Genomic DNA, 16539 nt, shown 5'->3' with positions numbered 1-16539 from the left:
GAAAATATTCAGAAAAAAAATGGATGGTACAGGTTTTTTCTCTTGTCATTATTCCCCAAACAATACAGTGTAACATCTATTTACACAGCATTTACATTGTATTAGATATAAGTAATCTAGAGATGATTTAAAGTATATGAGAAGATGTGCATAGATTACATGCTAATACTACACCATTTTATATCAAGGTCTTGACAATCCATAGATTTTGGTATCCATGGGGGTCCTGGAACCAATTCCCCTTGAGTACTAGGGGACAACTCTTTTTAGGATTAAGGCTTAATGATGAAAATGATACAAAGGATTACTGTCAAATACGTAGGCACCTCCTTTTAGGGGGAGGAAGTCATAAATCATATATAAAGCAGTGGTCCCCAACCTTATTGGCACCAGGGACCGGTTTCGTGGAAGACAGTTTTTCCATGGACCAGGGTCGGGGGGATGGTTTCATGATGATTCAAGCACATTACCTTTATTGTGTACTTTATTTCTATTATTACTACATTGTAATCTGTAATGTAAATACATGTATATGCTATTACATGTAATATATGCAGTGACAGATCATCAGGCATGACATTCTCACAAGGAGTCTGCAACCTAGATCCTTGCCTATGCCGTTCACAACTGCGTTCAGGCTCCTACAAAAATCTAATGCCACTGATCTGACAGGAGGTGGAGCTCAGCTTTGCTGTCTTGCCCACCAGTTACCTCCTGCTGTGTAGTCCAGGTCCTAACAGGTCATGGACAGGTGTTGGTTTGTAACCCAGGGCTTGGGGACCCCTAATATAAAGGACACATATAACTAGCAAAGAGAATGCTAGTTTATCATACAGACACTCTTATTTCTAGAATTAGAGACTCTGAGTCATCAAACAGATCTCTTTTGCTTTTAATTTCTAACTTTTTCTCTCCTCACCCTTATTAGAGAATTAGAATCTTCTCTAATTCTAATTGAATTAGAATTTTCAGTTGTTTGCTACTGAAAATGTCAGTGGTCAGATCTGATTCAAGGTAGCCCAAGGATGGTGAGCTTTCACAAGGTAAGGCTCATATTCTGATCCCTTTTCTTGGGTACACAGAAGGTGTCAGAGATATATCCAGGGCACTCTGGGCACCCAAGGGCAACAGCCTGTCCTGGGAGCAACAGCCAGGAAGAGGTTTCAAACGCAGACTGAATCTCTACTCGAGCTTGTACCCAAGGAGGCCACTGTAAAGCTTCCATGAAGACATTGGTGTTTTAAAAGCTCTGTCAGGATCATTTAGAGAGAGAAAGACCCTCTGGGAAGTGATCCAGGCATGGGGTGACCCATCTCCTGGTCACCTCCTCTGGGAAGCCTTCCCTGATTTCCAAGAGTAGGGAATACTTGATACAGTCTTAAATCAATAGGTTCGCTTTTAATACTTAATTGAGTTGTTTTGTTTTGTTTTAAAACATCTGCCTTTCCTCTATTCTGTAAACTATATGCAGAGCTATGTCTGTCTTACTCAACTTCCAAGACACTGTCCTTGGCCTCAGTTTACAGTCCAGTAATTTCCCTGTGCCTTGAGCAGTGCCAGGAACAAGGCAGAGCACATACATGGACGAATGGGTGGAAGAAAAGGTTGGGCCCAGGTGCATGGGCATCAGCTGGACACCATGTAGGATGTGACAGATGACACCATCTTAGTGAGAGCACAGTGAGCCTTTGAAGGGATGAGAAAGTGTACCCTAGTCTCTAGTGCTTTTTAATCTCTTCCCAGATCTATATTTATTTTCTCCTTCCCAGAGACACCATCCCCACCCTCAAGTATCCACTCCATATTCTATCCCTGCTCTCCACTTTTTGGTCAAACAGAATCCTGGAATGTCAGAGCTGGAAGAGACCGTAGGATCATCGTATTGAACCTGCCTGATTCAGCACCAGGAAATTAAGAACCCAGGAAGTTTAGGGACGTATCCAAGGTCACCCAGCTTGATAGCAGCAAAGCCCTAGCAAAGCCCTTGGAAAGAGACTGAGATGAGGGGACCAGAGTGATTTGAAAAGTGATTAAGATTTCCTTTTCTCTCTGATTTTCAGGATTAGGGCTTAAGTACCTGGGCTTCTTTCTGCCCCAGACTAACTAGCACTTTGGTGTCAGAAGTAATTTAGGGTATTTAAGCTTAGACACACCCTTAGCAGTCAGCTAAATTAATTATGTTTATTGGAGTCCCACAAGTAAAACACTGTGCTAGACTTTTGAGATTCAAAGAAGTAGCTTATACTTATAAGACACTGCCCATAACCTCAGTTTACAGTCTAGTTAGTTCAATCACATGCAGTTAAATCGTGGGTGGAACAAAAATGCCAGAGAGAGCCCTTCCTTGTTCATTCTACAGCTGTCAGGCAGGAGTCACTGGGTTTAATGATATCTTTCTGGAGAGAGGGGATAGCCAGCTGCCAGAGGCTGTCTCTCCCCTTCTATAAATTTGCTTTCTCTTCTTAAATAGTGAGTGGCTGATCCTCAGCAAGAAGGAGGGGTTTGTTTATTGTTCTAAAGATCTCATGATTCCTGTTTAAAGAGGGTGTAGGCTTGCAGTAGATTGTTGTAGGCTTAAATTCACTGAAGAGATGGAAGTAGCAGGCTTTGTGGGTGCAGTCAGAGTAGCTGGGAGTGGGTAGCCTCAGGCTAGGGCCTCTGGTGGGAACACAGAGGAAAGCAGTCCTGAGCTGGTTAAGGAGATAGAAGTTGGGGAGACTTCCCTGGGGGTCAGCTCACCCAGAAGAGAGAGTACCACTGGTGCTACAGGACCCAATAGAGGGCAGTCAGCTGGTCAGGATGCAGGAAATGTGATGGATTCTAAATCTATAGGATCTGGACTGGAGAGGGCAGGCAGTGAGCACCTACCTGAGTGTCCACGTAAAAGAGTCAAGTCAGGGCTAACACAGCCCTTCATGACTTAGTTTCTAGAATAGGTGTCACCTTTTTATGTCCCAGAGATTTGGTTTGCAGTCACGTGCACAGCTCATTGAATGGCCCTCTCTTGCTGATCCTGCCTCAAACATCTGGGAAGAGGGACAGAGCCAGGAAGAGAAAGGGGTCCCTGAACAGGTCCGCTCCATTATTCTTTTTTTTTTTTTTTTTTAGACGGAGTCTGGCTGTGTCGCCCAGGCTGGAGTGCAGTGGCGCGATCTCGGCTCACTGCAAGCTCCGCCTCCTGGGTTCATGCCATTTTCCCGCCTCAGCCTCCGAGTAGCTGGGACTACAGACGCCCGCCACCACGCCCGGCTAATTTTTTGTATTTTTAGTAGAGACGGGGTTTCACCATGTTAGCCAAGATGGTCTCGATCTCCTGACCTCGTGATCCGCCCACCTCGGCCTCCGAAAGTGCTGGGATTACAGGCTTGAGCCACCGCGACTGGCCTGCTCCGTTATTCAAGCTCTGCTCATATCCTGCCCTCTCCATAAAAGCTTCCCAGCTTCATTTGCTCATCAAGTGCTTTTTGGCACCCACTCTATGCTTGGGTACTGGGTGCTGGGTGTTAGGTTCCAAGAACACAGAGGGAAGCAAAACAGGAGGCCCCATCCCCAGGAGCCTAGCATCCAATGGGAGGAAGTGCCTGTTGATTAGTCTCCTCTCTTACTGTTCCTGGTTAAGGGCATGAGTTCTGGAGCCATTCTGCCTGGGTTCAAAGCCTCCCACTGCCATTTTCAACCACTGAGACCAGGCCTGCCTCCTGTAAGTAGAATGCCATAACCCCAGTGTGCTGGGGCAGCTCCAGAGGACACCTGCTGCTCTGTGTAGTTACGGATTGTGCTCCCTTTCACTTAAATACATATCTCTAAATTTTTTTTTTTTAATCCCACCAGCAGTGAAATTTCTCTTAGAAATAAAAATAAACAAAACATATCTCAATTAGGGTAAAAAAACTGTATGGTTGGTTACCTTACCTACAAGGTTCGGTTTCCTTATTTGAAAACTGAAGTTAATAATACAATCTACCTCATAGGATGGTAAAAATTAGCCAGGGTGGTTGTACATGTTTGTGGTCTCAGCTGCTTGGGAGGCTGAGGTGGGAGGATCACCTGAGATGGGGGGAAATTGAGGCTGCTGTGAGCCGTGATCATGCCACTGTACTCCAGCCTGGGCAACAGAACAAAACAAACAAATAAAACAAAAACATAGATAAAATATCTATGAAGTGCTTGGAACACTGGCCCAATAAGCTCTCAATACATGTTAACAATTGCTGTTATTATTTTCATTGTGATTACTGTCCCACTGGGCTTTGGTCCTCCATTAGTGAGTGGGTCCTTAAGTGAGGGGCTGTTGTACACCTCTGTATTCCTAGCACCCAGCACCACACCCTGCACAGTGGTGACTTGGACTCAATGTCTCCTCAAAAAGACTGGGATACAGGCTTCAGCCACATGAGGCTGTACTTGCAGAATGGGTGGACTGTTCAGAGATACTGTGTCCTATCTGGTTTCAGACAGAAACACGGTGAAAATGGTGGCTGTTCTCCTCCTTCCCTTTCTGATTAGAGGTGACAGATAAAATACAGAACATCCAGTTAAATTTGAATTTCAGATAATGAATAATTTTTTGTATCAGTATGCCCCCAGTATTGCATAGGACATAGATTAAAACATGATTTGTTGTTCATCTGAAATTCAAAGTTTAGTCCAGGGTCTAGTATTTTTATCTGCTGAATGTGGTAACTCTGTCTCTGAGTTCCTTTCCCACTCTTTGTGGCCCCCGGCCAGCAGCAGTGCTCCCTCTCAGTATCACACTCACACAGCCACAACCACAAATCTTTCCCCGCCTCCTATTTGCCCTCCAGGGCCAATCTTAGGCCTACTCGTGGGGCACCTCTCATGATTTAGCTTCTTCCACCAGGAGGAGGAACTGAGAAAGAGTGGGCAGCAGCAGATGTCAGTGTGTCAGGGAGCCAAACTGCCCACTGGGTTAAGAGACTTCTAGATGTCCAGGATTGTCTCTGAGCTCCTCCCCCTGCAGAGATAAGGGGAAGCTGTTTTCTTACCTGGCCTCAGGGAGAAAAGGGAGAGCAAGGATGAAGCCAGCCTTGAAATCCTCATCAGGTTTTCCCTTCCCATAGGTGTCTTTGTCTTCTAAGCCTGCCTCTGCATGAACCTCCTGGTGGCTCTGCTCCTTGGCTACCAGCCACATTTTTGATGGTATGAATATGTGGATGGGCTGGGGCAGGGGGATGTACTTTTGGAGCACTCTTCTAGAAAAGCGAGGAGGAAGATGCCAGGTTATCTCTGAGTTTAGGAAGTATGAATTGTTAGAGTACCACCTCCCCGGCTCCTCCCTTTTCCTCAGAACATTTACTGTGGGGCAGGCCCTGGGCTAAGTCTGTCACATATATTACTTCATCCAATCCAACCTTGCAAGGCAAGTTTAACAGTCCTCATTTTACAGCTGAGAAATCAGTGGCTGAGGGAAGTTTACTGCCTTGCTGAACATCATTCAGTTTGTAAAGTGGTGGGGCAGGTATTTAAGGTATTAAGTCAGACTCTCTGACTCCCAACCCCACTCTTAACCAGCCTCTTACACTGCTCTGTTTTCAGAGTTCACCCTGGCACCTACTAGGTGCTCAATAAATACTCCCTGGAGGAACGTATGATTGAATGTACAAATGAATGGGTCATTCTAAGGTCTACATTTATTTCTGTAGACTCGCCTGTCAGTGATAATCAGGAGAATGATTTGTTCTGACATGTTTATATATTTTTGATTTTGAAAAATTCATCAAATTATAATTTGTGATCAAATAGTTCAAATCACAGCCTCTGGATGCTAATTTCATTATAACATTGTGTGTATTTGTCTTCTTTTTTTTTTTTTTTTTTTTTGAGACGGAGTTTCACTCTTGTTGCCCAGGCTGGAGTTCGATGGCGCAATCTCAGCTCACTGCAACCTCCACCTCCCGGATTCAAGTCATTCTCCTGCCTCAGCCTCCCAAGTAGTGGGGATTACAGGTATGTACCACCAAGTCCCGCTAATTTTGTAGTTTTAGTAGAGATGGGGTTTCTCCATGTTGGTCAGGCTGGTCTCGAACTCCCAACCTTAGTTGATCCGCCTACCTCGGCCTCCCAAACTGCTGGTATTATAGGCGTGAGCTACTGCGCCTGGCCTGTATTTGTCTTTAAATGAAAATGTTTTGGTTCTAGGCCCTGAGTTCCATAGGCTCTTACTTTTTTTGGCACGTATTACAGTTTTTGGTGGGTACATATTCCCTGTGTAATTCAGGATGCAGCCAGTTTTGGGGGCCATCATCCTTGTGGGATTCTCAAATCACAGTCTCTGGTTTGTCCCAGCCTTTTTAAGAACCTTACTAAAACGTGCTCTGAATTTCAATTTTATGTGAAGCAGCAGTAACCAATGGTCTCTGCATAGCTCTGAGTATTCCATTGATAAGTTTATTTTTTCTTTTGATCTTGATGTACATTTGGTATTAATTTTTTTCTTGGTGTATTTCCATTTACACACGAATGACCTCAGTCTGTTTTTAGCAAAGCATTGCTAGAGCTGGATGAGGATGCAGGGCTCATTAACAAAAAAATCATTGAGGGGCCTAGGTTATAACTGCTCTTTCAAAGCTCACACAGTCATAACACACATTCTGTTACACAAACGCACACACACACAGTCACAGCAGGTTGTGAAACAGAGAGGGACTCTACTTTGAAGAATGTGGCCATGAATATGAAAAAGTAAAACAACCATGATCTTAATAAAAAAAAGTGGTGGGGACCAGGTTAGATACAAGCTGTGACCTGTGGTCTGCTATCATTTTGATCAACATTTTAGGAGTGCCCAGAACTTGTAAGTCTCATATCAGAAAGTGAGAGGCGTGCTCACTTGGGCAGCGCATATACTAAAATTGGAATCATACAGAGAAGATTAGCATGGCTCCTGCGCAAGGATGACATGAAAATTCATGAAGTGTTCCATATTAAAAAAAAAAAAAAAAAGCACTTTGGGAGGCCGAGGCGGGCGGATCACAAGGTCAGGAGATCGAGACCATCCTGGCAAACATGGTGAAACCCCGTCTCTACTAAAAATACAAAAAAAAAAAAAAAAAAAAAAAAAATTAGCCAGGCATGGTGGCGGGCACCTGTAGTCCCAGCTTCTCAGGAGGCTGAGGCAGGAGAATGATGTGAACCCGGGAGGCAGCGGAGCTTGCAGTGAGCCGAGATCGTGCCACTGCACTCCAGCCTGGGCGACAGAGCAAGACTCCCTCTCAAAAAAAAAAAAAAAAAAAGTGAGAGGATGTCTGGGAGACCCCTGAGAGGTAGCAGGAATGTCTTACACACAGAGTTTTGGTTGTTACATAGTATCAGTGATGCATTTTTTACTGCAAGTTACCACGACCTTTCTAAGTGTGCAACAAGAGTATATATAGTAGCCCTGTGAAGTCCAACTACTCATGTTTATAGATACATATTTAAGAAGATAGGAGTCATACTGTTATCGGAGCAGATGGAACTCCCTTGGTTTCACTAGAACCATATTGCAAGGGTTCATAATGCTAATTTTGGGGAGATTTTCTTCTCACAAGCTATGTGACCTTGAGCAAATTTCTTAACCTCTTGGTGCCTTCGCTTCCCCATCTGTTAAATTGGGAGAATAACAGTAACTCCTTCACAAGAGTTGCTGAGCAGATTAAATGAGTTAACCTGTGGGAAGCACTTAGAACAGTGCCTGACATAAAAAGTGTTACATACTAGTTTGCTATTATTATTATCATCAGCAACAGCAACACCAGCTTAGGACAACCATGAATGTCATGTCCTCACTGAAGCTTTTCCAGACTTCCTCAGTTGGATGCATCCTCTCCTCCATGACCTTTATGACCATCTGTCTAACTTTACCTAGACTAAACTATGTGCCCTACCTCCCTGACTATCTGCTGTCCTTGACTCCAAATATCTTCCTGGCTGGCTAAGAGAATATATGTGGACTCCTGACTCCCAACTCCTCTATAGCATCAAGACTCATTCATTTTTTTTTTTTTTTCATTCAGCAAATATTTATGGTTATCTTCTCTGTACAGGCTCTGCTGGGTGAGAAAAAAAAATCCCAAGATATTTCTCATGCTAATGCACACATTGAAGGAAAGCTCATGCAGACATTTGCTCAGCTCCTCTGGCCAGCTGAGTGAGCATGGGAAGAAGTCAGGTGTAGTTGAAGTGACCTTGTGTTTTGAAAAAAACGAGATATGTGTTCAGACAAACATTAGCATACTTAAAAGAAAAGCAAGGCAGAATCATAGAGTTGGGATTTTTTCAGACATTCTCAGCCACATGGTCAACAAAATTAAATCACTCCAGAAAGAGACTTACTTTTAAATCTTTCCTGGAGACCACAGCCTTGGCTTGTGCATGGAAACAGCACCCACAACCACACCGCGCACTAGGCTGGGTACCTCATATTCATGGTGTTTGATCTAATTCTTACAAGACCTTGTAAGGGAAGAACTGTCATTCTCCTTTTAAGAGAAGGAAACTGAATCTCAAAGAAACATGTGTCTTGTCACATCATACAGTTGGCAAGTGGCCCAGGCTCTGCCCCACGTCAAGTCAAAGGGTGCTAATTTTCAAAGACACTTGAGCTACTCCTATATCTAATTGGTCACTAAATCCTGCTGGACTTAGACATGGCATTTGGGAGAGTGACCTCTGGAGACCTTTGTGGATCTTCAAATTTGGGAATACTATTAGAACACTTGATGACAAAATGAGAAGGGAACAAGTCACTTTAAGAGATAGCCATTGGTATCAGCTAAGCTCTTTTCCTGGATAAACTATTAATTTCTAGTCACTAGACCCTTTGTGTGTGCCATAAATGTGTGGCCCAGGCAAATCAGAAATGACCAAATGGCATGTGTCTCATTGTGGTTTTAATTTGCATTTCCCTAGTGGCTGATGACGATGAACATCTTTTTGTGTGCTTACCATTTGTCTGTCTTCTTTGATGAAATGTCTGCTTATGTCTTTTACACATTTTCTAATTAGATTGTTCGTGTTTTACTGCTGAGGTTTGAAAGTTTTTAAAATATATTCCATATATTAGTCCTTTGTTGGAAGTACAGTTTGCACCTATTTTCTTTCTCTCGCTATCTGATTGTTCCGCTTTTTAACAAGGTCTTTTGCAGTGTGCATTTTTAACACTGATGAGGTCCAGTTCATCAGGTTTTCCCTTTGTGGGTCATGCTTTTGGTGTCAAGTCTAAGAACTCTTTGCTTGGGCCGAGATTCCAAGGATTTTCCTTATTTTTTTTTCCTAAGAGTTTTATAGTTTTGCATTTTATATTTAAGTCTGTGATCTCTTTTGAGCTAACTTTTATATAAGGTATAAAGTCTTGCTGGGTGTGGTGGCTCACACCTGTAATCCTAGCACTTTGGGAGGCCGTGGTGGGTGGATCACGAGGTCAGGAGATCGAGACCATCCTGGCTAACACGGTGAAACCCCGTCTCTACTGAAAATACAAAAAATTAGCCAGGCGTGGTGGTGGGCACCTGTAGTCCCAGCTACTCAGGAGGCTGAGGCAGGAGAATGGCGTGAACCCAGGAGGCAGAGTTTGCAGTGAGCTGAGCTTGCGCCACTGCACTCCAGCCTGGGTGACAGAGTGAGACTCTGCCTCAAAAAAAAAATAAAAATAAAAAAATAAAGTCTACATTAAGGTTCATTTTTTTTGGCCTAGGAATGTCTAGTTGTTCCAGCACTAGTTTTTGGAAATGCTCTTCTTCATTCATTGCATTGCTTCTACAACTCTCTCAAAAGTTGGTCGGTTGTACTTGTGCAGGGTCGGGGATGCGGGGGGTCGGGGGGAGTTAATGGATTCTCTATTCTGTTACATTGATCTATGTGTTCTTCTGCTAATAGGACACCGCCTTTATACTGTAGCTATATAGTAGGCCTTGATACTGAGTAGAGTGATTCTTCCCACTTTATCTTTCTTTTTCAAGATTGTTCTAGCTATTTTAGGGCCTTTCCATATATGTTTTAGAATAAGATTATCCATATCTACAAAAAAAACCTTGCTGGGATTTTGATAAGAATTGCATTAAACTTATAGTCAACTTAGGGGAAAATAGACATCTTTACTGTGTTGTTTATAAGATCTCTTTTATTTGTTCCTTCTGCATAACTGCGACCCTCAAGGAGAATGTCATTAGCTAATGCCTGAAATTATTGACCAACCTTATAATTCACCTTTCTTTATGGTCTTCTGTTGTTCCTACTCATGCTGTGTGTTGCTGCTAAAATGATGAAACTCTAGCTCTCCCCCACCAAAGTTGCTGTCTTGTTTATGAATCTCAAATTTCTTCCTACTCCAGACCTAGGCCCAGGTTTACCCTCTTATTCAAACTCCCCAAATTTCCACTTCTCATTCAGTCTTGATATACCCAAGTAATTCATGACTCTGAACTGCTCCCTAAACATATAACTTAGCCAGGAATTCCTTCCACTCTGCCAATCTGCTTTCATTTTCTTCTGTCAATTTAAGCTTACTCAATGCAAGACATATTTCCTAAATAACTTGGTCATCTTGTACGAGTTCATACACAGTGCCAGGCCTAGCATATCGGACATCTGGAATAGGTGACTTTTGATGCTACTTTCCTCTACAGAATGGATTTCTGCTCAGTAATAAGTATGTAATGCAATAACAACAATCACTGGCATTTTCTGATTTTGTTTTTTAGTTTTATTTTAAAACTAAAACTCTTTTCAAGCTTAACTTGAATAAAATTCTATTTTTTAGCTTTGAATTCTGAGCTTCAATTAAAAAAAAGAATTCCACTTTAAAGATACTCAAATTCAGTCAAGTATTTCACATATGAACTAAAATTTGTACTTATGAAACAAAAATATCATACCTTGAAGTCTGCATCCCAAGTCACTGTTTTAAGTTTAAAACACAAATAAAAACCTCACGTGGTCATATAATGACTTAAGTTCTGATTCTTTCTGTATTTACTATGCTATTTTTGTTTATTTCACATCTGCTGACTAAATGCAGGAATATGTAGTAGTGCAGGAACTAGAAACACACACTGCACCTGAAACAAGGTCACACTATTTAGATGAGTATGAGCTAATTGTTAAATGAACACTTAGTTGAGTCCACGTGTTACGTGGACATGGGTTGGGACTCAACTAGGAGTAACATCCATGTAACACCCTTGTGTTACCTGGTCATGGATGTCACTATGAGTAGGAGTTCTCCAAGTAACATCCATGTTGATACAGTATTTATTAAAGGACAAGGAATGAAAATGTACTAATCCATGTTTATTAAAGGATAAATAATAAAAGTGTACTAATATACTAAATATATTTGCATACATATTATTAAAACTCACAGTCCCTCAAAATGTCAATACAGTGTCAACAGTGTTACCCTATGATCCTGCAATTCTAGCCCTAGGCATATATAGCCCTTAAATGAATAAAAACATATATTTGCATACAAACTTGTACCCAAATGTTCATAGTACCATTATTCACAACAGCCAAAAAGTGGAAAACAACTCAAATGTCCATCAACTGACGAATGGATAAACTGTGGTATATCCACAGAATAGAATATTATTAGACAATAAAAAGGACTTAAGTACCAACACAAGCATTAACGTGTATGTCCCTTGAAAACATTGTAGGTGTAAGAAGCCAGAAACAAAAAGCCAGATGATTCCATTCATATGAAGTGTCCAGCATAGACAAATCTATAAAGACAGAAACTAGATTCATGATTTCTTAGAGCTGGGGGAGTAGGTGGGAAGGTGAGGGAATGGGAAATGGCTATTAATGGGTATGAGGTTTCTTTTTAGGGTGACACAAATGTTCTAAGATTGATTGTGGTCATTGTTGTACAGCTCTGTGATTATACTAAAAACTATTGACTTGTATACTTTAAATAGGTGGCTGTGTGGTATGTTAATTATATCTCAATAAAATTAAAAATAAAACCAGCAGTAAATGCAGCAATTGTTTAGAACTTAGACCAACAAAAGATTTTGTGGGGAGGAATATTTTACCACTGTCAATATTGGAATTACCAGTGCATGGTGATTAAAACCCACTCCTAGTTGGTTTTATTGTCATTTTTAACTTTTCTGCTGACCACGCATCCCCTTATTTTGGGCATGCAAGGTGCCCCTCTCCCACTGCCGCAACCTGGTACATCCCTGCTAACACGGTCAGTGTAATCTACGCTATGGCCCATCTAGCGACTGGCTGATGTAAATCGCTTATATGTAGAAAAAAGTCTAATTTCGGACTTAAAAGAAATTTTAAGAATTTGAAAAATAAGGTGATACCCATTTTAGGAAGTCAAGAGCCATTTCAAACGAAATAAAGCCTTTTATATAGTTAAATGACTCTTCTGTAGACTTCTTACACAGAACCAGTATTTTTGTTTTGTTTTTTGAGATGGAATTTCACTCTTGTCGCCCAGGCTGGAGTGCAATGGCATGATCTTGGCTCACTGCTACCTCTGCCTCCCAGGTTCAAGCGATTCTCCTGCCTGAGCCTCCCGAGTAGCTGGGATTACAGGTACCCACCACTACGCCTGGCTAATTTTTCTTGTATTTTTAATAGAGACGGGTTTTCACCATGTTGTCTAGGCTGGTCTCCACCTCTTGACCTCAAGTGATCCGCCCACCTTGGCCCCCAAAGTGTTGGGATTACAGGCCTGAGCCACCGCTCCCGGCCAGAAACAGTTTTTAAACTCAACCCAGGATCTAGATTTCCTGTGCACTCGGGCAGCATTTCATGCCCACTTGCAGAGTGGCTGTCTTCATGAACCATGAACAATCCCTAGGTACAAATGTCTGCTGCTCTTTCCAACCCCAAAACTAGAACAGCTCCTGACAGCTGCGGAGACACCACCCCGAGGCTATCTTACCTTGCAGCCACAGACCAATGTCCCTGCTCCTCAGAGTGCAGACCCCCACTGCTGTGTGGCTGCCGCATACTCCTCTTCACCTAACTGGGCCCCAAATCCCTGTGGAAGCCTGTGTTCTCCTCCCCGATACCATTCTCATATTCTTATGTTTCTCACAGGGCCACTGGCTTCCCCAAGAAGAACACATTTCCACAGAGGTCCCCTGGCCTGCCCTGGCCTGGTCTTCCATCCTCCCACTACCCCATCCATCCCATAGGAGTTTATGTCTCCACTTTGAGTTAGAGTTAGGGTTCTCCAAAACTTGGCTTGCATCCTGGCAATGTCATAAATGGTGGTCAGTTCCTACAGTGTGATAGGTGCTATTTTTTAAAAGACTTTATGTACATTATCACCTGTGATTCTTGCACTTTTTAGAAGCTAGACATTATCTCAATTTTGATGATAAGACTGAGGCTCAGAGAGATTAAATAATTTGTCTCAAGTCACACAGCCCGTATGTGAAAAAACTATGATAGAAATCTATGGCTTCCTTTTCCCATGCCAGTTCATTATTACATAGAGGAGCAGGCCACAGTGAAATTATAGTCTGCATAGACTGTTGTTGGCTAGGCTTGGAGTTTAACCACCATTTTAGATCTTTTTTTTTCCCATGGGAAAATGAATTTCAAATTCTGAGCAATCAACATACAAGTGTTCTTCTAGAGCATAATTCATTTTTAATTTGGAGACTATCTCCATTGTCTCCCCACTGAAGGTTTCATTTCTATTGATTCCTTTATCTTACTGGTCAGGACACAAAAGGAGGATTGAAAAGTAAAGGCTTTAGAGTCAGACAGGGGCCTACCACTTAATTGATGTGACCTCAAGCAAATTACTTAACTTCTCTGGGCCTCAGTTACTTCCTTTGTAAAATAAGGGCAACATTACACATATAAGATTATTGTACGTATTAAATGAATGATGTGTGCTTGTAAAGTGCTTAGTGCAGTGCTTGGTGCAGAGTCAGCCTCCAATAAACATGGACCTTCGTTGTTCAATGGGAGAGTCAGGCTGACTACAACCTGGAACATATCCCTACTGGCCAGGGATGGTCCTTGTTTATTCCTATCATGCAGATGAAATTATTAACAGCACTCCCTTGCACTCTTCAGGTGCCCCAACTTGGATGATAAGTTATATGGGTCACCCTACCTGAAGATGGGCCCAGAAGGCGTGACTTCTAGGAGACCACAAAGCCCCAAGGCTGGAGCTCCTTAATCACAGGGAAATTTGGCCTTTGTCAAGAGCATCTCACCAGGGAGCTGAGAGCTACTGTTTGGATGTTTCCAGAAGCAGCGTCTGGGTTCCCAGTGAGGGTCTGAAGCCAGGAAGAGAGTCTTCAGCCAAAGGCACCAGCAGTCACGCAAGTGTCTGGTCCAACAAGAGCCCTGCCAAGGAGCCACGCCAAAAGGGCAGGGTGGGGGCTGGAGTGGGGGCCAAGACAGCAAGCCAAACAGGAGATGAGGGGGAGCCGGGAGATGAAGTGTCAGGGACACCACTAAGGGAGGTCAGCAAGGTGCCGGAAGGGCAAGAGGTCTCACTGTGCCTGGGGGAAGGGGGTCCTTGGGCATCAGTCCCCCTCCGGGAGCCTACTTCCACTCTTCTTTGTCTTTAAAGGAGTTGAGGCACTGTCTAGGGCACATCTGGGTCATATCCTCCTCCATGGTGCTATGCACATGTGCTAGGGTTGATCAGTGACTCTGAGACTGTTGGTGATAACAAAGACCAAACCTAAAGCAGGCAGTGTCATTTAAACCTCCCACCACATTTAATGAGCAGGATTGGCAGCTTATTTCAATTTTACTTCAGTACTTAACTTCTCACAACGTAGCAGTCATAAAACGCTTCTCATAAATGAGGTGTAATAATTGAAAGCACCAAGAATCAAGAGGCAGCATTGTGAAATGAAAGGAATAAAACGGTGAGAGTCAGAACTAGGTTCTATCCTGTTTCTGTTCTGCCTCTTCCTGACTCTGAATTTTTAGGTAAGTCACTTCACCTGCCTGAGCTTGCCTGTCAATGGAGGTAGTAAGTGCTGGGAAGGAAAAGTGTGGGGAGGCACGGATTACAAAGGCTGCGGAGTGCTACACAAATCTAAGCTAGGCATCTCTCCAATATGATAATAAAGTAGGAGTTTCTAAAATAAACATTTATCACATGTATTAAGAAAAAAGCTCAGAAAAGACGAAATACTTTTTAAAAGAATATAGCTGGAGGCCAGGCACGGTGGCTCAAGCCTGTAATCCCAGCACTTTGGGAGGCCGAGACGGGTGGATCACGAGGTCAGGAGATTGAGACCATCCTGGCTAACACGGTGAAACCCCCTCTCTACTAAAAAATACAAAAAACTAGCCGGGCGAGGTGGCGGGCGCCTGTAGTCCCAGCTACTCGGGAGGCTGAGGCAGGAGAATGGCATAAACCCAGGAGGTGGAGCTTGCAGTGAGCTGAGATCGTGCCACTGCACTCCAGCCTGGGCGACAGAGCGAGACTCCGTCTCAAAAAAAAAAAAAGAATATAGCTGGAGTAAACATAATGAACAAATTCTAGTACTACAGCACAATCAGAACAACTTCAGACACTAAAGAAATGCTCCTTTATACAGTGGGTAATATGCTAGTGGGAGCTGCTAACCTTGGCTCCTTCCAGAAACGTACAACAGTTAGAAAACATAAATATCTTCTCAAAAAGTTAGGATACATACATGGATAATAGGTTCATAGTGGAAAATTAATATTAACGAAAATTCAGAGTCCCTTTTTGAAGAAGAAAGAGCAACATTTCTTTCCAACAAACATGCCTGGTTCAAACCAGGATGCTGCGTTGGGCTGTTTGGGTCCAGTATTTCCAACATATGGAACAAACAGTACCTTTGATGAAGGCAGCACAATGCAATAGAAGATGCATGGGCTCTGGAATCTGATGAGCCTGGGCTCTTATCCAAGTTGGCCCTTAGTCTTCTCTATGACTTTAGGCAAGTTCTTTAGCCTCACTGAACCTTGCTGCTCTCAACTGGAAAATGAAGATAGCAGTATCTACCTAATAGGTTGAATTAAATAACATCTGCTATACTTCAAGTATAGTGCTTGGCACAGAGGAGGGACTAGTAAATGGAAGTTCTCATTATCACTGTGAAAGTACCTTGACCTCTGCTTAGCACTGCCAGGAAGTCAGGGACAAAGACCATGACAATTGCCTGCTACTTGTCAACATGAGTGAGCAGCGGGGCAAATCTGCCAAAAAAAGGCTCACTCAGCCAGGCTGCATGAGTAATGAGTACCACTATAGGTCTGGAAGTCGTGCGTGCGTGTGTGTGTTTGTGTGTGCGTGTGTGTGTGAGAGAGAGAGAGAAAGAAAGAGAGCCCTGTGCACTCCGCTCCAGTGAGACTACATCTGGAGGATTAGTTACAGCTTGTAGAAGCACATCTTAAAATACAGGGAATCTGGCTGGTGAGGTGGCTCTCGTCTATGTAATCCCAGCATTTTGGGAGGCCGAGGTGGGTGGCTCGCTGGAGGTCAGGAGTTCAAGACCAGCCTGCCCAACATGGTGAAACCCCATCTCTACTAAAAATACAAAAATTAGCTGGGCGTGGTGCCGG

The 16539-nt window shown here is 43.0% G+C and overlaps 1 protein-coding gene and 1 non-coding gene across 3 annotated transcripts in view; one reads left to right on the top strand and one right to left on the bottom strand.

The window, feature by feature from the left end:
- Positions 1-16539, bottom strand: part of ARHGAP31 (Rho GTPase activating protein 31) — a 128241-nt gene that overhangs the window by 71113 nt on the left and 40589 nt on the right. The window lies entirely within an intron of this gene.
- Positions 6843-6949, top strand: LOC115900825. Its single transcript, XR_004060475.1, has one exon. It is a non-coding gene; the product is annotated as a U6 spliceosomal RNA (small nuclear RNA).

This window comes from Rhinopithecus roxellana, chromosome 1, assembly GCF_007565055.1.
Source record: "Rhinopithecus roxellana isolate Shanxi Qingling chromosome 1, ASM756505v1, whole genome shotgun sequence".
Classification (NCBI taxonomy): Eukaryota; Metazoa; Chordata; class Mammalia; order Primates; family Cercopithecidae; genus Rhinopithecus; species Rhinopithecus roxellana.
This window is presented reverse-complemented; position numbering and strand designations above follow the sequence as displayed.